Source organism: Pollicipes pollicipes, unplaced genomic scaffold (genome assembly GCF_011947565.3).
Source record: "Pollicipes pollicipes isolate AB1234 unplaced genomic scaffold, Ppol_2.1 Scaffold_4002;HRSCAF=4701_pilon_pilon_pilon, whole genome shotgun sequence".
NCBI lineage: Eukaryota > Metazoa > Arthropoda > Thecostraca > Pollicipedomorpha > Pollicipedidae > Pollicipes > Pollicipes pollicipes.
The window spans coordinates 5,783,899-5,807,943 of NW_023596420.1; the positions used below are offsets into that span (position 1 = coordinate 5,783,899).

Here is a 24,045-nt window from a genome sequence, read left to right on the forward strand (position 1 = left end):
GCTCGGCACGGTCAGTCTTGCTCCCTGCCGTCAACTGGCCTTTAGAGCGACCACTGCTACCGGCCGCAGGCCATACCTGTCAAGAGAAAATGCTTGCCAATACCAAGAGCATACTTGTCAATAGCGAGCGCCTAAAACGACTCAACTCCACCCCGCTTCAGGTGGGTGGATCCGAAAGCAAGCGCCCTGACCAACTGACACACCTGGATGAACTCCTAAGCGAATACGCTGGTGCGCTGCACCTTCCAAGTACCCGGCTGGGTAACATCCAACACCAGTTCTCCTGCTGAGGTGCCTTCGCCTGGAACTGCCGGTCGCCGTCACCGCTCCACCCACGCTCGCTCACGCCGCGCTCCGTGACCATATTTGAACACCGACACCATGACTGTACCCGGCTGTATGTGAGCATGTATCTGAGCGCGTGAGCGTCGCTTTTCATATGTTCCTGACAGAAGTTGCCGGGTTGTGTGACAGATCTGAAAGTATATATCTTGAAAATACCTATCTCTATCTCGATGTATATCTGTAGCTATATATATATATATATATATATATATATATATATATATATATATATATATATATATGTGTGTGTGTGTGTGTGTGTGTGTGTGTGTGTGTGTGTGTGTGTGTGTGTGTGTGTGTGTGTGTGTGTGTGTGTGTGTGTGTGTGTGTGTGTGTGTGTGTGTGTGTGTGTGTGTGTGTGTGTGTGTGTGTGTGTGTGTGTGTGTGTGTGTGTGTGTGCTTGTAAACCCTCCTAAGTGGGGACCGAGGTCCGCTACACTCACGCAAGGTGAGGACCGTTTTCAAGGTGGGGGCCGAAAATCGGTCCTCATTTTGCAAACCATTGGAAAACGCTAATTTCGTCCAGATATTGGTCTGGTATCAATCCCTTAGAGGTCCCCACATGGTAGGTTTTGTCCGTCAAGTGTATGTTTCGTGGTCACGTGACTTAGGCCGACTTACACAAATCCGCCGCAGAAGTTTCTCGCCTTTCGACTGAAATGTGTGACGTCATCTTTGAGCGGAGGTGTGCTGATCTTGTTGTCACCTTGAACGCACCATGTAATGTTGATTTCACACGACAGAATTGACTGAAGTAACTAGATGATAAACAACAGTTATTTCTTTATGCCTTAAGACGTCTAATAATGAGCAAACATTAACAATCATGTGGTTTGGCGGGGCACATGCATAGTACCCATCACTACTGATTGTTATGGCAGACCTTGGCCGCGGGTTGGAATGCCGTGGAGGTGTCGCGTCGCTCGGCTGGTGTGGCGTTGCGCGATCGAGGGACGTGAGATATAACTGCGTGGTACGTAGTGGTGTTCCTGTGGGCTGTCACGATGTGGTGAGTACTGATAACTGCATGATGTTCTGTACTGGAAGCTCTGTTTTTTAAGTGCATGAAGTGTCTCGGGCTCGGGTGCACTGCAGTGTCAGGGACGGGGAAAATTCTTTCAACTTGATGACGGTGCGGCAGTTTTACCGTTAAAACCTCTGTAGCTATGAAGGAGGAAGGGGGCAAGCATTAGGTGCGCAGCGCTATGTGGGGCAATGCAAATTCTTCCAACTTGGGAGTTGCGTGGCTGTCTTAGCGTTGCATCCCGTGTAACTGTCGACGGGAAGAGGGGGGGGGGGAAGGGGGGGAGGGATCAGCGTGCTTTTCACCTCATGTTCCTATTTACCCCTCAATGGGGTGCGCCATTCTCACCTTACCTGCATGCACTGAGTGGGGGCGTAGGTACATAAAGTGAGTAGGGGGGGGGGGGGGGTTGCCAAAACTTGTGAAATGATGAAGCCTAACCCAAAGATCATCAACAAACCAATTTCTCTCTGAATTTGGCGCTATTTCATTTCTTAGTTGACAGCTGTAGCTAGATTTCGGAGGGGGAGGCCTAGAACCCCCCCCCCCCCTTCCCTAACGGAATAGGAAACGTGAACCCTGATATCGAGTAGTGATGGCAGGAAACCTTAAAGCCCTTCAACCAGCAGATCAACACACGAGATGTGAACAGCCATGCTTTTTGGAAGCTGCAATTAATGCGTGCTTGATCACTTCAGAATGAATGCAACTTTGACCAGCATGGCCATAAAAGCATGGGGATCTGCGGACTGATCTGCTTGTGGCCCTCCACGTCATGGGGAGCAAATAGCTTTTCCTGCCTGCTCACACCACGTCATGTCAGAATGATTTGTCAGTTAATAAAACATCAAAACTCAACTTTTCGACCAATGCATTCCTTGGACCCTTCCACAGCTGCTTGATGTAGCAGTCTTTTGTAGCCTGGAGGTGCAATTCTTTTGTTTTTATTTCAGTTTCCATGAGATAACACAGTAGATACTAGATACCTGGCCCAACTCATTAATCTGTTGAAAATGTGCATATTGCATATGCTTTCCACCCTCTATGTTCTCAATTCCAGGCAAAACATAGTTTAACCTACCATAATTTGTGGACTGTAGTGATTTGTGGTGGCGCTGGGGAGCAGCTAAATCAAGGGCGTAGCCTGCAAAGGAAGTAGCAAAATAAGGCGAGATTATGTCCACTCTGTTAGATAAATCACAAACTGAAAGCTTAACGTGTACCTTTTAACCAATAGGGAGCAGGGGGCGCAGCCAGAGGTTTCATAAAGGGGGGGGGGGGGCACAGGATTGACAGAGGACACCCTGATAGTACCCCCCCCCAAATCGCCTCATATGACCCATTTGTTATTAAAGACACGTTTTTCTTATTGAGCTCAGACCAACACGGAGCTGACTGTTCGTTGCTCGCGATCGCTGACCGAAGTAGAGGAGTTTTCTGTCTCAGGGGTCCCCATCGGTGCCAAAGATCATCTTACTGACATTTGAGATCATGACCTTACGAGCGGGGGTTCTTAATGTGACCTACAGCCAGCCCTTCGGACTCTTCTAATCTTATATTAGTATTTGGTCTCTTATATTAATCTTTGGTCCATATTTGATCTCGAGGGACCCTTCGGCCCCTCTTTGGGCCCCCTCAAAATCGCTCTGACTCGGGGCTGCTTGCCGCCACAGTTCGACACGGTGGCCCCTAACCGACACAGAAGCCCTTCATTGTACCAGGGACCCCGAACATTACAAATCGCGAGCCCCGGCCCTGTTTCTGCTTGGGAAATGGGTCTCAAGGGCTCAGACGGGCATGGAGCCGACTGTTCGGTGTTCGTGGTCTCGGGCCGATTGTCTCAGGGGGGGGGGGGGGGATCCTAAACCGGTGCAAGGGGACCTCTGAATAGTATTTTAAGTCACGACCCTGCGGGCCGCGATTCTTTGCGTGACCTACAGTCAGTTCTTTAGACCCTTATACCCTCCAAACGGGCCTTTGATCGTCGGTTCCGGTGTGCTGCTCAAAAGTGCTGTTCAAAAGTTGAAGAAAGATATACATTTAATCTTGGGTGTTTTTGGTTCATCCTTAGCACGCATTAGCAGTTATGAAAATTTGACAGCCAGATGCAAATATTTCACCACCTTGCCAATAATTATTGATGCTTTGAATGGTCATTCTTTCCGCATGTCAATTTACAAAATTGTAAAATAAACGGCCTAGACTGCTTAGCAAGCGCGCGGGTTGATCGAGTAAAACATTTTAAAACGCCTTCTGTTTCATACGCAAGCGCGCGGGTTGATCGAGTAAAACATTTTAAAACGCCTTCTGTTTCATACTTAGTAAGCTTCTGGCTTTCGTTCGGGCTGGTCAGGTGTTACCGATATGACATGACCGGTGTACTGGCCCTAAACACTAGGGTCAGTGGGTCTGATTGACATGAAAACAGACATGTCACTACTTTGGTGGTGGGTTCAGGATATACGCGACAAGCAATACTTAGCAGGTACAAGCAATGTGGGATACGTCTCATCATTTTATTACCGTCCCCTACTCATCTTTAAGAAAGCCATTCATTTGTCATTCCTCTTAAATCTGTATTATTCGCTCTTGCGATTTGGAGACCTGCGATGAATAAAGTGTTCCCTTCTAATACCATTCCCTTGACCATGTGATGTAATGCTAGCTTGTGATGAAAACTGGCATTCACGTCATGGAAGAAAGCATGGCGGCCAAAAAGGTGGCATTCCAGGAACTGATAGATTTCTGGTAAACAGACTTGATGATATTGTATTCATGCATTTTATGTGTGAACAGACACCTGAACAGGGTTGACGGGTCTTGTGTAATTGATCTTTTGTAATCTTGACGTGCGTCTCGCATATGTCTGGATTACATGTTTTTGCAGGGGTTTGGTTTCCTCTCCCGGTGGACGACTTTAGCTCCCCACCGACGTGTGATGCAGACAATCCCAATTCAGTGGTCAGCCTTCTCTTCCCAGTTTATGGCGTCTGCCCTGGCAGGAAGGCTGGACCAGGCAGCGAATCGAACCCCGTACGTCTGGTTTCCTATACGCGCGGCTTAACGTATGTTTCTCTACCTGTTTGGTACCGTCAAAAGGCAACCAACATGTGTTGTGTTTTACAAATGCTCGTGCTTACTGTTACAGGCACCGATCATACCGCTTGAAGTTATTCAGCATATCACTAGCAAAGATGGCATGTTTACACTGGTGAAGTATAGTGGCTTCAGGTAAGAGCATACATTGTCCCAATCTCCTCGAGCTAACAAGTGATCCTTGTTGGTAGGACCTCAGTGAATGACACTCGTGCATTACGTTTCGTTTGAACAGCTGTGTGCCGATTTTTAAGACATTCAGTGAAAGACTGAATGACTTGAGTGCTTCGTCTATGCGTTTCTTGGCATAGCTCTTCAGAGCATGAATAAACCGATATATGCATTGTTATACTTACCTGAAAATGAGCATGGGCGGTGCCGAGATGGGAGGCAAACGGGCTGTCCGATCCCCTTTTCTCCAAAGACCTCGACAAAACCCATGACCAATGTGCGTGCCGTGGAAAACCCTACGACCCATGCGCCCAGGGGCCCATTACCCAACCAAGCAAAAGATGGTAGTCAATGGACTATTTTTGTAGTGAACGCTCAAAGGGCCAATGTCAAATTTTCAGAAGCATGTAGGTTTTAGCCCCTGCCCCTATCCATCCCCGGTTCTCTTACCCATGCCTTACAGTGGTGCAACCAAAGACACGTGAGCTATGTATACCCATGCGCGTGCCCTGGGAAGGCGTGGATTTTCGGCGATGCTAGCAACTAGCCCTGACGTCTTCCATGGTGATGTGTTATGATCGTTAGGCGAGGGTATGATTGTACGATAAAAATAGCGTCATGAAATTAATGAAACGGGTCTCCAGGGTGTTCCAGGGCCTCCTAAATGCTTTTTTTCCTCGCGCATGAGAAAATGATCGTATAGAGTAAGAGCCAACGTTTCTTTGCTTGATTTTACAAGTACAGAATTCTCTGACTATTCTTAAGGCCCCTTCTGGCCACTCCAGGGACCCCCAAGTTTTTCCGTGTGCCACTCCTGGCCACTAGTAGTCTTCTGCTTGCCTAATTGGCGGGCATTCTCACTTTTTCAACTTATTTCAGAGTTCCTACATGGGTTTCAAGAGAAAGAGTGCCCCCAAGCCTAATTCGGTTATATTTTAAGAAAGGTTGGTGCATGGTTCAAAAAAGTTTCTTAAAGTATTGAATGAAACGTGAGCAGCAGCATAAGACGAGAGCATCAGATGGCACAGTGCCCTTTGAGAGTGGGTGTAGCAACCAAGGGTGATTGTGCTCTGTTTGGGTTTAAAACTGATCAGTGGTACATACCACCTAACAAAATAACGTGTCATGGCGCAGACTGTGTGTCATTGCTGCAAATCCCAACTGCTCTGCGCGGGAAATTTGCTCATTGCTTTGTTTCGTAACGTTTTGCAGCTTGTGTGTCGTCATTGTTTTTTACTTGCTTTTAGTTAAATATAAAGTGGTTCTTTTGTACTTGCCAAGATACCCGTCATCACGAACATTTTTGTTCCGTCCATGAAAGAAACTGTTCATAGAATTTGAACATGCGCATGGACACGTGGCCATGTGGCTTTGAACAGCCACTTGGCCATGTGGCTTAGCTGGCTAAGGCGTTGGCTTCGGAGCCCGAAGTACCCTGGTTCGCCTCTGACCACCGGCGCGTTGTGTCTCGGTCCCCTCGGCAAAAGAATCGCAACTCCGATAGGTCTGGCACTGTAGCGCATCGTTGAGTAACCCGAACGATCCTTCTTCCGACGTACTGGTTTTTTGTTTTCGTTTTTGCTTAATACTCGTCGTTAGGTAACCAATGGCGATCGGTCTGTCCGCAGATCATGATAATGATGCTTCTGGCCTCATTCCTGATGACAATGAAGATGAAGATCCTACGTACCTCCCCGACCCGCGGCCAGCAACGGACACGAATGAGGATGAGGACCAGGACATGGACGGGGACATGGATGAGGACGAGGACAAGGGCTAGTTCAAGGATATGGACGAGAACTAGGATATGGAGGAAGTCAAAGACGAGAACGAGGACGAGGACCAGGATGAGGCCCAGGTAGTGGCCAAGAACAGCAGAAGGGCTTCCGGCGAACACAGTGTCTCTGTTGAAAAATCTCCTAAAGCAAGAAAGCTATCCCTAAAGCGGAACGTTTGTCCCTATTGTGGTACCCTGCACACAAAACTTGCGGGACATCTTTTCCGGAAGCATAAACAAGAACCCGACGTACTTGACGCACTCGCCTTTCCAAGAGGATCAAGGGAGAGGAGAGTCACTCTGGAAGGTATCATTCATAAAGGCAATTTCAAACATATCTCTGCTGTTTTCCGAGATGGGCGAGGAACGATCGTCCCAAGAGGTGTCCACCTCAAGATATGAATATCAACATGGAAGATATGCTGCCATGTGGGAAATTTCACGGTTTCTTTTCTAGACGCAGCCTCTTTCGGCATCGGTGCCACGCCCATGGGAAAACTGCCTCTGGGGGCGGAGTCCAGTCCCAGGGAAGGTCCTTGCTGCCGTGCCACAGAGATGCCGCGGCTGGTTTAGAAAACCAGATGGCGAAGATGTGAGACGATAGTATTCCGTCCACTTGCAGGCATGATGCCCTTATCATGGAGTTCGGGGCCCGTCTCTACACAAGATTGGGCCACGAGCGCCACCAACATGCACACATCAGAGAAAAAATGCGGCAGCTGGGACGACTGCCTGCTGGAGCTGAATGTATCAAGCCCAGGATCAGGTCTAGAGATGTTAATTCACCCCGCAAAGTTCGTGGAAGTGGTAGGCGCGGTCAAGAACCTGGCCGGTGTGAAGGAGGGCAAATATCATAACCCATCGCTTGCTCTCAAGCTTGGTTATGGCCTCAGTGAATGCGCGGGCATACTGAAAACGCGCGGGACCACCAACGAAGACGCCACCCCGAAGACGGCTGCGGACGATTTCCTCCTGCTCTACCAACGAGATTGGAAGCTACACGTGTCTTCTCGTTCGCTCACCACTCTCCAGGAAAAGAAGTGGAATAAGCCCGTCGACCTTCCCCTCAATGCGGATGTTCAGAGTGTAACGAAGGAGGTGTAGGCTCGGGGGCTCTTGGAAGAGGAACGCTTTATCAAGAACTATGTTAAATTGTCGGAGACTGCGCGGGCATCCATCATTTTGTTTAACCGGCGAAGGCCGGGAGAAGCGTCAAGGCCTACGGTCAGATCATACACTGAGAGGGACCAAACTCTCAATGAAGATGTCCTGCAGCACCTGTCTCCCGTAGAGCGAGAGCTATGCCATTCGCTGGGAGATGTAGTGGTTCGGGGCAAAAAACGAGGCGATGTGCCCATCGCGCTGACAGCCACAATGCGAGGGACGCCTGATCAGCTGATCGCAGCGAGGAAAGACGTTGAGGCCCCTCTCGACTGTCCACACATTTTCGTCAACAGCGCAGCCCTAGATGCGAGCACGCTCAGAGGCAGCGGCTGCGTGCGGACATTCGCGCGAAAGGCACGTGTCAACAACATCACAGCCACGAAGTACAGAAAGCATGTGGCCACTATGCTGCAGCTGCTGCGACTGAGCGAGATTGAAATGGATATCGTGGCCCGCTTTATGGGCCATGACATACGGGTTCGCAGGCAGTTCTATAGACTTCCCGAAAAGACGGTGCATGCTGCCAAAGTGAGTAAAATACTACTCGCGATGGCCAAAGGGATCGGCGGATTCGCAGGAAAGACCCTGGATGACCTTGACCCCAGCAGTGACGATGTCGTCGAAGGTGATCCCGCTCCCAGTGTCGACATGAACGACAGCACTAGCATTATTGCGATCTATATATCCGATCCCCAAGCTGAAGCAGAAAACGGACCACCCAGGGGGCCAAGGATTAATAAAAGGAAGCCCAAAACCAAAAGGAAGGTCGTGCTGTAGACTGAAAGAGAAAAGGAGGCTACACAGAGGCGTATGAAGCCATTTATCGGTTCTCTGAAGTGCCCAGGAATGGCAGACTGCCTAGCGGCACTGAAGGAGGAGTCTGCACCGTGCCGGCGTTCCTGGAAGGATGTTAAGTTCTGTACATACAATGTGATCCAGAAGCACAAGTGTGCCATGGAAATGTAGTTTCAGCTGGAAGCTTGGAATGCTGCATGTCTAGATCCCCTGCTGCGTTGTGTGCAATCGCTGCCTTGTGGTGGCAATGTTCTTTTACCTGCAAGCTCGAGAGGCTCCAGACGTTAGATCCTCTGTTGTGTTATGTTGCAACCCCTGCTTTGCGGTGAGGTTGTTTGACCCGTTTGCAAACAAACTAAGAAACCTTTTGCACAAGAGTGTGTTTGTGGTGGACCGTGATCGGAACTGATGGATTTGCTGTCTCATGCTGCCCTCCCCACATGGAAATAACACAAAAACTAAAAATGAATAGCAGAAAGCCCGCGTCGGGAGACCTCAACATTGCCTTACAGATTGCAGTAGTGACCTATGTCAAGAAGTTTGAAACCGATTTTGTGACCTGCATAGCCGACTGACCTGACCTGCTCCAGATCGTCGTCGATCTGGACTCGGCGATCATCGTCGACCAGGACTATCGATTGATCGTGGTTATCGTCGTCATCACTGGGGCTTCACGACGCACTCACCTGCTGAGGTCATATGGCGTTGCCTGACTCCAACCAAGGCAGTGATTTGTTATTGTGATTGTTCTTCATCTATGCCGTGGGCTGGTCGGACAGGTACCGGCCAGGTACGGAAGACAGGGGTAATGAAAGGACATCAGCGGAAGAACTCGGAATGTTGAAAAATGCAAGGAGGTTCAGATTTGTGTACTGTTTTCATTTTATGCATTATTCATGCTTTGAAATCAACCACCTAAATGTGATGTAATCCCACACAGTTCCGCAACTTTTAATTCGCACACAATGTTAGGCGTCCTGTCTTGACAAAGTTTTGGCGTCAACTTGGAAAAAATTTCGAACACGGACGAAGAGACATAATTTTTGGACTGTAATGAACAAGGCATAACATGTAGCATAAGAGTAGGCATAAGAAGTGAAAATCATCTGTTGCAAACCGAAAAGTTGCGTGTAGCTCGTGCCATGCGTCAAATATAACATAATATGATACAATATAATACAAATATAACAACATAATGCAACATAATGGGAAGATCACATAACATATTACAATAAAATACAAATATAACATTATATAATGCAATATAATGCAGATATAGCAATATAACACAATGTAATACAAGTATGACATAATATAACACAGATCAACATAAATATCACGGCTCCTTCAAAAACAAAGAATGTGCGGGTAAGGCATCAGCAACCAAGTTCCATTTCCCTGTCAGTTGGTTCGCCAACGTGACCGAACCGACGTTGTCACCCAAATTCCCTTTCTTTCCATGTCATCAATGAAGACAATTTAGATACACATTACAATGCGGAGACCGGTCCCTAGCTTGATAAGTGTAAGGCGTATGACGCACCTTTGACGTCATATTAGCTGGTCCCCGCTTCGCGGCATCCTACGGATATTGATCCCTTATCGCTAGACCTACGAAATGCTTACCATCGCACTCCTCGGGTTTTCAGCAGCACTAAGATGTTAATTTCGTAACGCTAGCTCATGTTTAAAGAGGTGTGTAAGTGGTCCCCACTCGGTAGTAGTCCAGCGCGGTCCCCACTTGGGAGGGCTTACAAACAGGTGTGTGTGTGTGTGTGTGTGTGTGTGTGTGTGTGTGTGTATTGCTAAAAATCACAGCGGACTGAGCAATAATGATCTTTTTGATGTTTTCTCAATAAATCTGATAACGGCTTTCGCTACTTCTCGATGCTCGTTAAGAGGGCACCAAAGGACATTATACAAAAACATACTGGTTGCCATACTGCATGTCCTGGTAAGAGTTACATTCTCAGTGTTTATTCTTCATTGGACCTTTTCTCGAGTGACAGTTTTAGACAAAGCGAAACAATTGCGTGCTTGTAAATTTTAAATTCTTTCGTCACTATTGTAACATTCATCTCAGCCTTCATACATCAGCTTTTTTACAATACCGGTGTGGCGCGAACATACCGCATACCTATCGCAACACAGACATGAGCATTTGCGCATGACATGTACTCATCGTTGACAGGTAACAACGCTCACCTGCGGCACGCAAAGCACTCAATGCTCCAGAGCTCTCCACCATGATGGTGGCCCTCCGCACAGATGGAGGGTGCCACGCGCAATTGTCTGCTTGTTAATGAGGTGATGTCATTCGCGGATGTATATTGCTTCTAGAGCGACGAGTCTTTGCCTCTGTGTGGAGCGTGCTGTGACTCTCATGTTGTGGAGCATTCTGCGTGTCAGGTGGGTTTCGTGTTAGGTGTCCGTGTGTGTACATGGGCCACCGCCTTGTACGTGCATAGTCAGACGTCTGGAAGGTGTCGTTGTGTGGCCGATATATACACTATCAGATTTGGGCGCACAGTTTCCAAGGGTACATTTATGGTGACACATGACGTTGTTTTCCTCGAGTGGAACCAAATCATGTGAAGGATTATTTTGCATGATCAAGGAGGATATAGTCAGACACTGGTAATAGGCGTTAAGTTTGACGGTGTCATTGGGATCCTTTGTTTGTCATTTGTGTTGGACAATGCTTTGCAGAGCTTTTGTTTATCATTTGTGATGGGCAATGCTTTGCAGAGGTTTTCGTCAGCTTTATATCCCGGAGACATTGTGTTTGTAGAGAACGGGTGGTACGTATTCTGATTTTCTGTTTTTGGTTTCGACTTCAGGTGCTAAGACATGATTGTGTTAATCTGGTCTTCCACGATACGCATGTCGTAGTCATTGTTGACAAGGATTTGTTTGACTCACTTAAGCTCCATATATATATATATATATATATATATATATATATATATATATATATATATGTGTGTGTGTGTGTATGTGCATGCATATACACACAGGTCTTTTAGAAATATGAAATTGTTTAAGTGACAGGGTGGTATGCATGAAAGTATGAAGCAAAGTTATATTTTTGCGACATTTCTATCTCGTGGTAAACCCTGAAGCCTGCGCTCCGTGTTGCCACAGCTTTTTGTTCCTCGCACAGCCGGACGGACGTGCCCTGCAGCAGGCAAACATTCATGACCGACTGCGCAACTGGTGAGGTCGTGGACTTCCCTTGCTTCTACGGACTACAAACGAGGACAGGGACTGATCCAAGACGATAACAAAGCCGTAGTCATAGTACCAGTGGCCTAGTTCAAGCCCAGGCAGCGCCGCACGGATGACAAGAAGAGCCTGTCCTGAGCCTCCCGGTTCTGCCAAAGAGACAGCGCCCGTATATAGGCCTGGCCTTGTGCCCTGGTCTCTATGTGTACAGCACGCCCCAGCTGAGTCCTGACCTGGTTGACAACTGGCCACAGCAGCCGGACGACACGGGTGGTTCACTAAGATCCCTAGAACAGCATCGCCGCGTGCGCGGATGATGGTATGGGTAAGCATGTTCTCCGCATTTTGACCGATTTGACATGTTGACATGTTGACAAGATTGAAGAAGTTGACATGTTGACACGATTTAAGCTCTGTCAAATTGGGCGAGTGATAATATATATTAACCTCTGTTTATTGAGGTCTGAAAATTTTGCCAACAATCGCATAGCGGCGGAAACAGTTGACCGGTGGGTCGAAACCGTGGTTGTCACGGACGACATACTTTTGGTCTGGAACAAAAAGACGTCGTTGTTTATTTGCTCCTGTATTGTCATTGCGGTAACTCTTCCTCCCTCCCCTATGCTCTCTCCCCCTCTCTCTCTCCAGACACACACTTGCACGTGCACCATGCGCGGATGTGCGCACATAATGCACATACATCGAGTAAAGCTGTTTGCTGTGCAAAGCTACGTGGTTCGGATTCGCCGGGGAAACTCCGGCGACTGCTGGCCAGCGGCGCTTGAAGTTGTGAGTGACAGAAGAACGCTAGGCATGCAATACGCGGGTGACCACGTAGGCTATTCATCCACCGCGCCATTGTATACTGAGCCGCATCACCGGGGAACAATACTAGAATCGGTTCGATTGCCGGAAACAGGGGTGACATACAACTGACAGAAATCAACTCTCCAACAGCAGAGAGGTGATTCGTCACATGCTTTTCAACCGTGACAAAAGGCGTAGCTCATTTCCGGGTGTGGCAGTTTTATCACTGTGAGCAGGGCTGCAGGCAAAACGAAGCGCAGTCAAGATCACGTTAGCCTACTAACAACGCTATCACATGTATTGAAAACATAATACAGTTTGTCCTTGCCATGGATACAAGTTCATCGCGAAAGATGGCCTTTACGGCGACCCAACGAAGGAACGGAGTAAGATTTTGTCTCAACATGGCTGCCATTTTGCTGTGGCAGCATTTTGGTGCCTTTGATGCAGTTTAAGTCCGAAAAGTGCCTGGAAGGAAATGCCAAGCTTTGGCTCTAAGGTGAGGCATGTTGTGCTCTCAGGATCAGGCCACAGTCGTTTCCAACAGCACGAGTGACTGATTACTTGCCTAGATAGGCATGTACCGGCGGTGCAAAAAATATATATATATATATATATATATATATATATATATATATATATATATATATATATAATATATGCACATTACCATATATATCAATACACTCATATGTACACATAACTTGAAATATAAATGCATATATATGCATACGTGTGCACACACACACACACACACACACACACACACATATATATATATATATATATATATATATATATATATATATATATATATATATATATATATATATATATATGCATATGCGCATATATGTATTTATATTTCAATGTGTGTGTGTGTGTGTGTGTGTGTGTGTGTGTGTGTGTGTGTGTGTGTGGTGTGTGGGTGTGTTTGTGTGTGTGTGTGTGTGTGTGGTGGTGTGGGTGTGTGTGTTGTGTGTGTGTGTGTGGTGTGTGTGTGTGTGTGTGTGTGTAGTGTGTGTTGGGTGTGTGTGGTGGTGTGTGTGTGTGTGTATGTGTGGTGTGTGTGTTGTTGTGTGTGTGTGTGTGTGTGTGTGTGTGTGTGTGTGTGTGTGTGTGTGTGTGTGTGTGTGTGTGTGTGTGTGTGTATGCTGGCTAATGACGTTGCGTTTCTGGTTCCTTTAATCTATAACTTTTCGAGGTATGCTGGCATATTGCACGTCGACTTTTACCTCTGTGCAAAAATTAGGCATGCGGGTTCAAGCATTTTTTTAGGATAACCCCAACCCGGAGTGGGGTGGCTTCTAAAAAGCGGCTGCGAGACGGACACAAGCTATCAAAATCTAAAAAAGCAGCCCAAATCAAGAGACCGGCAGGGCCAGGCCTGGGGACAGAGAGACAACCCATCCCATAATCCAACATAAAAATATTATCAGATTTCGCTATCCACATTTGATATTTTGGCACATCTGACGAATCTTTTCCACATGCTTTCTAAAAATGGCTTTGTCCTGTCAGAAACGCAAAAAACGTGCTCAAACAAGTGCTTTGCCTGCCCGATACCGTGCTTACTAGAGTCCGGCCCTCCCCCGCCCCCGCCCCCGCCCTCCCACAAGGTACCACCGTTCCCGCGTCACCGCTTCCGGTCTCCATCAGAGTTCCTGGAACTGGCTGAGATAAGCTGTGCGTTGTTTCCGGTCGGCAGCCCGTGATGCTATGAAACTGGCGGCCGAATAACACACACGCCGCGCCCAGATAGCCAATCAACGGCCGTCTGGCCGGGGAATTTCCTCTTACCGTGACGTCTACGTCACGTGACCAAATGCGGCTTCGTTGATAAGCAGCGGCGCTCGAGTGAGCGGCACAGTTTGCAACGGACACCAGCAATGCGTGGAGCACAGGCGTACACAGTGCTGCTGATGGTGGTGAGCTCGGCGCTGGGGGCCGACCTGGCCCGACGGCGCATCAGTCTGGAGGAGCGGCTGACGACGCTGCTGCCGGGTCTGGCCGACCACCCGGCGCTGGGCCGACTCGACCTGCGCTTCTGCGGCAGCGGCTCCGAGTCACAGATCAGCCGCGGCCCACTCGGCTGCGGCTTCCCCGTCGTGGGCGACCACCCGTGGCTGGTGGCGCTCGGCTTCACAGGACCCGACGGCCGCGTCGTCTTCTCGTGCTCGGGCGCGCTCATCAGCGACCAGCACGTAGTCACGTCGGCCCGCTGCGCGCTCAGTGCTCGAGGCTACAAGCTCAGCACGGTTAGACTGGGCGAGTACGACTTTAGCAGCCGGCGAGACTGTCTCTGGTACGACCCAACCGTGTGCACCGAGGCCGAGGACGTGGCTGTCCACTCGGCAACCGTGCACCCCGACTTTGTCAAGCACGGCGGCGACCCGAGCCGCTTCGACGTGGCGCTGGTGCAGCTGGCGAAGCCGGTGACGCTGGGTCACGGCGTGGTGCCCATCTGTCTGCCCATGTTCCCACTGCGCCACCAGCCGCATCGTCTGTTTGCGCTGACGATGGGCCTGCACAACGGGCTGCAGCCGGCGGCCGATGGTGCTGCCACCTGCTGCGAGTGCAGCCGCCAGCGGAGCACCACCACACACGTGATGGATGAAGAGAGGCTAGCGTTGTACAACACCAGCTACGATGGCCCGCGGCCTTGCCAGTACCGGCTGCTGTCGGAGGCGGACGGCGAGCCAAACCGCTGTATAGGCTCTGGCACGCCGTGCGTGGCCGACCTGGGCGCGCCTCTGGTGGCCCCCGACCAGTTCGGCTCGGCCTACTTCCTGATGGGCGTGGCCAGCATTCGACCAGCGCAGAGGGAGTGCCGCCGGTCGGGCGTGTCGGTGTCGTACGCGCCCGTGCGGCCGCACGTCCGCTGGATCCTGGACAGTCTGACCGTGCTGGCCTCCAGCTGAGTGAACGGAGCGAGCGAGGGAGAACAGGGAGCGTCAGCTGGCGAGGACTCCGAGTCAGAGTTGATATGCTTGATGTTGTGTACAGAGTTTATATTAGTACATACCCGCTACCTCAGGGATAATCGCCCAGTGCGTACCGAAGACGCCGGTCAGTATGCAAGGCTGTTACGTAAAAAATGTTTACATCGTGCTGGTTGCCGCGTTATCTTGATCTTGAGGTGATAACTTTCCTCTATTACTTACGCGTGTGTTGCTGATGTGGATTTTTAGCGTGGCCGTGCCTGACTCACGAGGAAATAATACACCGTCGGCATACCAGATCTCTTCCGTATTTTTTTTCATGATCTGAGGAGCTCATCGAAGAGTCGAACGGCCCACTGGATAACTAGAGTGGCGCACTGGATAACGAAATTGGCGCACTCGTGTGATTCGCGAGCGGTGGTCGGTGTACTCTGCTTCACGTGCTGCGTTCGTTTGCGGCGTGGATAGAACTTCCGATGAAGTGAATGGCTGCGTTGCGACACGAAGGTTTGAGGTCGGGGAACGGTTTTCGATTCGCTGAGCTGATCACTGCCATGCTCTCTGGGGGCGAAAGGAAGATAACGCATTTAATCTGTTTGAAGTGGAAAAAATGCGTGCATGAAACGGGAGCATTCCATAGAAGAAAATAGTTAAAAAACCCCAATTTGACTCCCAAACATGAGAGCCTAACAGGCACTGTTGCACTGAAGCAAAACCTATGGTATGCATATTTCGGGTCTCATGATTGCAAAGATGGCTCCGTTTCTGATATTAACAGCGGCGCTTGATCCCAGTGAACCTAAAAATGCGCTACAGAAATCACACGCAGGATCATGGAATGGCAAGCTAGCGTCCCGTGTCAGACTGGCGGCTGCCGAGGCATGCACCATGTTGCATTTATTTGGGGAGGGTTTGTTTGGCGCCCCACTTAATCTTCAGAAACCAATAGGCCGAATGAGCTTATTCAGGCCGTATGTGCCCCTGAGCCACCACCCTAACGCTGGTAGGTATTGTGCTGGACGCCACTGTCGTGGTCATAGGTCGGTCCAATATGGTGACTTCTCGAACTTCCTTCAACATTGTACGTCTCCTCAAGTTGTATGCAGTCTTGTGACAAAATCAAATTCAGACGTGCTCATTTCAAGGCTGAAGAAAACGTGACATTCTGGCAGATTTGTGACGCCTTTTAAGAAAACTTTGTGAACTATTTACTTTCACAGATTGGCGCCACCAAGCACGAGCACGAGCACTTCCGCAAATGGCGTGCGTGCCATCGTTCACAAGCGTGCCATTGCTCACAAGATTGCTCACATACTTGCGACGTTAGAGTTACGCTTGATGATGAACTACAATCTACTCAGGAAACCTATCCCCCGAAATCTGTCAGAGAATTGAGCCATTCACCGTTTACCAGTGACCCGTTTATCAGGCTTGAGATTCACTTCTCAATAGGTCGCCATCTCTGGCACGGGATGCTCCCTGGCTCTAACTCACTTTGAATGTCTCGGAAATGTTGACCCAGTGTGCGACGAGCGCTGTGTCATCAGGGTTCTATGCAACATCTCTGGACCTGGAGCGAAATGCACAGGACACTTATGGTTGCGTCAGTCGGCGTAGCCTGCTGACGACGAGCCGCCATTGCATCACGCACTCATTTTAGCAATGGAATAGAAACACGGTGCTGGGGCGCTGCTCGTCATGGGTCATCCCACGGAAGCCACCGCGTGGCGCCAGCACAGAGGCTGGGCTCGCCCGAGGTGTGATGGAGCAGCGAACACTAGGGAACCACCCAGAGCATGGTGGAACAGCGAACACTCAGCGGTAACCCAGAGCATGGTGAAGCAGCGAACACTCAGGAGTCACCCAGAGCATGGTGGAACAACAAATACTCAGGAGTCACCCGGAGCATGGTGAAGCAGCGAACACTCGAGAGTCACCCAGAGCATGGTGGAACAACAAATACTCTGGAATCACCCGGAGCATAGTGGAGCAGCGAACACTCAGGAGTCACCCGGAGCATAGTGGAATAACGAACACTCAGCAGTAACCCAGAGCATGGTGGAACGACGAACACTCAGGAGTCACCCGGATCATAGTGGAGTGGCGAACAATCAGCAGTAACCCAGAGTATGGTGGAACAACGAACACTCAGGAGTCACCCGGAGCATAGTGGAGCAACAAATACTCAGGAGTCACCCGGAGCATAGTGGAGCAGCGAATACTCAGCAGTAACCCAGAGTATGGTGGAACAACGAACACTCAGGAGTCACCCAGAGCATGGTGGAACCGCGAACACTCGAGTCATCCAGAGCATGGTGGAACAACGAACACTCAGCAGTAACCCAGAGCATGGTGGAGCAGCGAACAATCAGCAGTGACCCAGAGCATGGTGGAACAACAAACACTCAGCAGTAGCCCAGAGCATGGTGGAACAGCGAACAATCAGCAGTAACCCAGAGCATGGTGGAGCAACGAACACTCAGCAGTAACCTAGGGCATGGTGGAACAACGAACACGCAGAAGTCAACTGGAGCTAGATACCAGATGCAGATGCACTAAACGGATTTAGGTGCCATTTCATTATGTTTGGGCTTTCTGTTGACACAAAATTCGATACTTTTTTCTCCCCTACCGGCCGTGCTGTACCCAGTTTGTCCCAGCTATTCCCGTGCAATTTTGGTGAAGTTTGTGCACACGTTTTTCGGTTGCATTCTGACAATATGTAGGGATTTTCTGTGTTCTATTGAGCTTTGCTCAATCGTAGACAGGCGTTAGTGTCCATTCACTTCTACGTCCAGACAGTGTCTGAAAAAGATCCAGCGTTTCTCGTGACTGGATCTTGCCACATACCATACCATGACCAGGACGTCCCAGCTTGGGAAAACCCCGCGCAGTGATTTGGCCTACCGCAGGAAGTACATGAGACCTGACCCCAGTCACGTTTGATGTTTGACGCTTTCACCGGATTTCGACAATGGAAGGATTCACGTGACTGTGAATGAATTGTCACCATCAAAATTTCCAACTCTACGCGCATACCACAGCACGGGCACATGCCTTTCATGAATACCAGGATGCATGCTTCAGGTATATCATTTTGCGCACGTGACTTGCCATGCACGAGTTTGCAGGCCGGACGGTGGTCTCCTTCGACATTCGTCAGACAGTGTCTGCATTCACATTCAACATTATCCTGCAGCCGTCTTTCTCAGGATTGCCGCCTTTGTCCGTGCTTCCCGCCGGTCTGCTCAGGCCGGCGGTCTGCTCAGCCCGGCGGCTAGTGGGCTGCAGCCGCACCAGAGATGCAAGACTGCGGTCTGCGGACCGGGGTCGGCCCCGCGTCGCTAACGGTCTTATGCGAACCGCATTACCTCACCGAACAGCACGAAATAAAAATGAAACAGAACTCTCCGCAGCCACCTCTCCCTTGAAAACTGGCCACTGGCCAGGCATGAGCAATATAGAGAGGATGTTGGAGACCTTAGCAAAGTCGAGAAATGATGGTCTGCCCCCCCCCCCGTGGATGTGCGTGCGTCAGCGTCAGTTACATCTGATTGCACCTATCGGCGTACGATGTCGGCGTGCTAGGCACTATGCAATCAGCAGACAAACGCAAGAGGTGAAACAAGTAGAGACCTCGCATTTTCTCTTCCGCGGGTTCACAGGGCGCCAGCTGAGAAAAAACTGACAGGCCCTTAATCCAAATCGCGAGGACTTGAGTTGTAGACTTGCAGGGTTTCAATTAACAAAATCTATCACTATTATCTAGCACTCACAACACCTTGAGGAAAACTGGTTGTCGGGTGGGAAGCCTTCGAGACCATCTCCACTGCGTCATAGCATAAGAGGCTCTTAATTTTCCCTTTGAGGAGAGCTATTCGCCAATCATCGTATCAAGGTCATACGTCCCTTAGCGACCGCACGTGAATGACCACAAAACGCTCCCGGCTTGAGCTAACTCATCTTCGCAGTTAATGTCACATTGAAAGTGATCAATGGTATTCCACAACACCATTCCATGTATTTTTATTCCGATCGGAGCCGCAATGTCTTGCTGACGCGGGGTCGTCCCGGAGCCGGTGCTCCCACTGCTTTCGCGCATACACGCAGAGTACACTGCGCATGGTGCGCTCTGCGGGGGTGTACCACCGCGGGCATCAATGATTATGTGTATAAGTTTATACGCGTGCGTGTTGGCACACGTGATGGTGTGTGTAGGCCTACTCGAGGTTGTATTTGTGCCCAGCATGACGCACTCTGTACCAACATTTTAAAGTTACGCAGCCTCGGCAACATCCGCAGGATTGCCTCTGAGGGTTTCCGCTTGTCAGAAAATGTTCGTTGTGTTATGTTATTCACCCAGTCCTCGGTTTCAAGCCAGAGTCACAGCAGGTAGGCGGCCAGCTTTACCCAACCGAAGCTGTCCCAGAATGGGCTGAGGGTGGGGAGGGGGGGGGGAAGGGGAACGATCGTCATATTTTGGTTATTTCCTTCCAGACAACGCCCATGTCAAACCAATTTTCAAACATAGCATTTTTAAAACTTGGCGAGCCCGGCCCCTCGACTCTTGTGCCCCTGTTAGCGGGGTTTACTATTTACAAGTGCACTATATCGGGTTAAGTTTGGCCATTGTGTATTGGAGTAATGTGCATGCCTTTCACAGCGCTCTTAGTGTAGCAATCTCTCTCGCTCTCTCTTTCTCTCTCTCTCCTCCCTCCCCTCTCCCTTTCTCTCGCTCTCTCTATGTCTCTCTCCTCTCCCTTCTTTCCTCTCTTCAGTGCCCCCCTCCCTCGCTCTCTCTCTCTGTCTCTCTCCTCTCCCTTTCTCTCTCCCTTCTATCCTCTCTTCCGTGCCCCCCTCCTCGCTCTCTCTCCCCTCACCCTCCTTCCCCTCCCCTTCTCTCTCTCTCTCCCTATTTTTCCACTCCTCCCCCATTCACGCGCACAACTACACAGGAGTCCACATCCGCCCGCCCAGCCACACACGTGAACACACACGCAACGTGATGGCCTGATAGGCATGCGTAGCAAAAAGCTCGATTGTTTCGAAACCGCAGTGGGAATTCCACTGACCTTGTGACCCTCTGTTCAGGCCAACTGCGTTCGAAGCTTTGAATGACGGAATGGATTTTACGCACGCTGTGAAAAAGTCTCAATAAAATGCAGGCAGTAATAGGCCCGCGCTCAATGTTTGCGAGCCTTATGTTGGCGTAGCGTGCCAGCCGATGCAAAGCGACGATTATGCAGTCACTACTCTAGTCCTCTCGCTGATATCCAATGAGCAGCTGCAGGACGTCGCACAGACCTCGTATGTCTGGCGTCGGCGCGGGACATGGTTTGTTGTTGCGGTACTGTATGCCAAAGATTGTGACAGACATTGACGAGCTAAGCACAGCAATATTCCACATGCTTGGGGTGTGGCGTATTAAGCAATACTAAACCTCTATCGTTCTGGTGAAGACTCTGAGATTCTAAGAAAAACTCTCCACCTACTGTACTGGGTGCCCTCACCTGAAAATAGCACATGCCCTTCCGGAACCGGTTCACCGTTTTTTTTTCTTTTGTCACACACTCCAACGTACACGTGACGCCTTCGCACACCAAGTTAGGGTTGTATGCCAGGGGAGTGGTAAGGGTGCCGTTTGAGCTTTACAGCCGATACTGTCCGAGCTTGTTACAGGTCACCGTCGCCACTTTGCGCCAGCGAGGAGAATAACTTCGGATGACGCGCACTGGCGACGTGTGAAGAATCCGTATACATCGCATGATTAGAGATGCAGACAGAACAGGCAATTACCAGCGTCGTCAAAATGGGCCACAGTGACAAACAAAGCGAAAGTACAATTTTTGCTATGCGTGTGCCCACCTTTTCTCGGCTTACCACAGGGCACGCACGCACCATAAGTAGGCATGCCTTCCATCGGCGTAGCACTCATATGCATAACGGTAAAGTTCAGAAACGACTTACGGCCTTGACCCCTTCCAATATGTGAGACCCCTCATGTATCGTTTCCTTGGTGTATTCGGGAGTCGTGCAGCCACGTTGGTTTGTGCTCCCAGCGCAAGATAAGCGTCTAGCAGTGAGCGTGCATGTAATGAAAAGCTTCGTAACAACATGGCTCAGACGTCATCCTGTCCGTCGTTCAGTCGTCAAGCGGTGGCATGTTCTCGTTGACGTTGGAAAATCCCACCTTGAATGGACCAAACTCAGCTCCAGCAGCGCAGTTCCTGCGCGTTTTAGCAGCGCAGCTTCCAGGCCGGAGGGTCGTGTGACTCACTTCCTCTCTCAATACCGGCCGGCACAATCAGCCAAATGTAAACATCATCACGCGCGACCGGATGGAGTTACGGCGTTTGATTTTACCACATCTGGTCAGCCGGTGACGCACAGGCGATGTCGTCATCCCTCGCCCGGGCCAGTACGCATCGGAACGAGTCGCCGCCTGGAGGCCCGCACATGGGGGACTGGGTGTTTTTCGGGCAGCAACACGTAAGGATGTGAATGTTATCAGCGCCAGCGACCTTGCATGGCGTTCTCGGGCAGAATAGAACTCAGATGCGCAAAGCGGCAGGCAACGTTCGCAAACGTTAGCCAAAAAGGACCCGGATAGCAGCCTGTCGGCGGCTCCGGGCCCCTGGAACTCACTAGACTCACTGGACTCAACTGGTACGCATGCACGGAAACTGCAGGTATCAGCGAAGAGCACAGCGAGAGAATGTTTCGCACCACTGGGCTCAGCTTCTCCCCAGTATTGGAAGGTCAGGATGGTCGATGCCGGTGGTCCAAATGTGGGTGCTTACTCTGTGCGGAAGCGAGCCGGTGGCTTCTGGCGGCGGTGGCAGGCGCTCCCTGTTCGCGCGCGCGGCCGATCGCGAGGACTCCACAGTGACCTTGGGTGCGGTCACGTGCTGCGCCACGAAGGTCGTGCGCGAAGCGAAAATTACGCGCGGGACTGTCAGCCGCTGGTATTGCGCTTGTCCAGGCGCTTCACTGGAGTCGCGCGCGCAGGTTTCGTGCTGCTGCGTGGTGCTCATTATTAGCGAGTTTGAGCGATGCCCGGCTTGCAGCTCTTCATCGCTGCATTGTACAACTGAAGCACGGCGTAAAACAATTCTCCGATGCGTAGATAACGTTATTACACTCAGCATGCTCCAGTCCGTGACCATGTCAGCCACAAGTACGCGCTTTTAAAGTGGAAAAATTACTGCAACATTGCACAGCACCAAGTTCGTCCTTACAGGCGACGTGGACAAGTCCATTGTGCACTGTGCACGCGCAGCTCATTCAGCCCTTTGCCCTCTCGGCGACCGATCTGGTTCGGCGCTTGAGCTCCACAAGAGCTTTGCAGCATCGAGTGGACAACCGGAGCGTTCGACTCCATCACCACCCGACATGGGAGCGAGTGTTGGGCCTTTGGTGCGCTCGTCTGCATGTCTGCCGGGCGTTTGGCAATGTTCCCGATAGCCCGTCTGGTAGCTGCGCAGATCGTGCGATTTACGCAAACGCAGCGGGGCAGTGTCGCGGCCTCGTCAGAAGGAAGACATTGGAGACTCTTGTGTTACACGTGCACGACACTGTTACATGCGCACTTCGTAATGCACAGTAATCAAACATTGGTACGAATGGCCAGAACCAGTCGCTTAAGCACAGTAGACGGTGAAGCAGATGGAACAAAGCTACGCAGTCGTGCTGCAGCTGCAGCTCCTGTCCTCTCCCTGTAGATGGTGGGACTCCCGGTCTCGACGAGAACAGTCAGTCTGACCCGCCAGCCGCTGTCCCTGACCGGAAGCAGCACGTCGGTGACACTTCTGCGCAGTCACATGCATACACCCCCACACCGCGGCCGCGGGGGCGCCGAGGTTAGCCAGGGGCGCAAGGTCCGCCGTGCTGCAGGATCGCTGATGTGACCGCGGTGCCAGCGCGTGATCGTGTGGGCCGTGTGGAGGAGGCCATTCGTCACCGAAGTGTGCCACTACGTCATGCCTCGCGGCGCGACTTCGTCGCAACATTCCGATGCGTCACAGCAGCTCCACCCCGCTCCACTCGGCATGTGACGGCCGTCACGGCGGCCGTCACCAGGTCATATCCCGTGGTTCACGTCGGTCAAGAGGGCCTCGTGCTCCGCAATCGCCACCAGAGAGCATATCCTGATATCCGATCCTTGGTGGTTCCCTGAAGCCATACCGTTGCACGCGGCAAGGAGAACGATACCTTCTCCTTGCAACGGCACGTACCGTTGCAAGGAGAAGTCCACCAATGGTCGCCAGCATTGCTGCTGGCCGCTGCCCATGTGAGCTCCCGGAGCACGTCTGGTGGTCCGCTGGTCGCCAGCACTGCCGCTGTTCGTCGCCTATGTGGGCTCCCTGAGCACATCTGGGGGTCTGCAGTGGAATCTTGTTGCCATATTGTGGTTCTTGCGGTCACGTAAGAACAAGGTCACGATTGTGGCCATATGTGATGTTTTACAGCAGTCTTTTCAGCATGGTTGGGCCTTCGCACTTATTTGGGACTCTGGCCATCCAAGCCCCATGTCTCATCTCAAAGGTAAAGATCACATAACGCAAAAAAACATCGTTAACACTAAACCAGCAATCAATAAGCAATGTGCGTCTCCTCTTTTTGATCAGATCGCTGCCTCCCTCCCGCAGCGAACGTTGTGGACTGCTGTCCTTAATGCTCTCGATATAAGAAACAAAGGC

General features: G+C 50.5%; 1 long non-coding RNA gene across 1 annotated transcript; it reads left to right on the plus strand.

Annotated features, from left to right (window-relative positions):
- Positions 1-1,196: 1,196 nt before the first annotated feature.
- Positions 1,197-6,547, plus strand: LOC119093080 (uncharacterized). The gene is made up of 3 exons (XR_005093590.1): positions 1,197-1,354; positions 4,518-4,600; positions 6,265-6,547. It is a non-coding gene; the product is annotated as an uncharacterized LOC119093080 (long non-coding RNA).
- Positions 6,548-24,045: the final 17,498 nt, after the last annotated feature.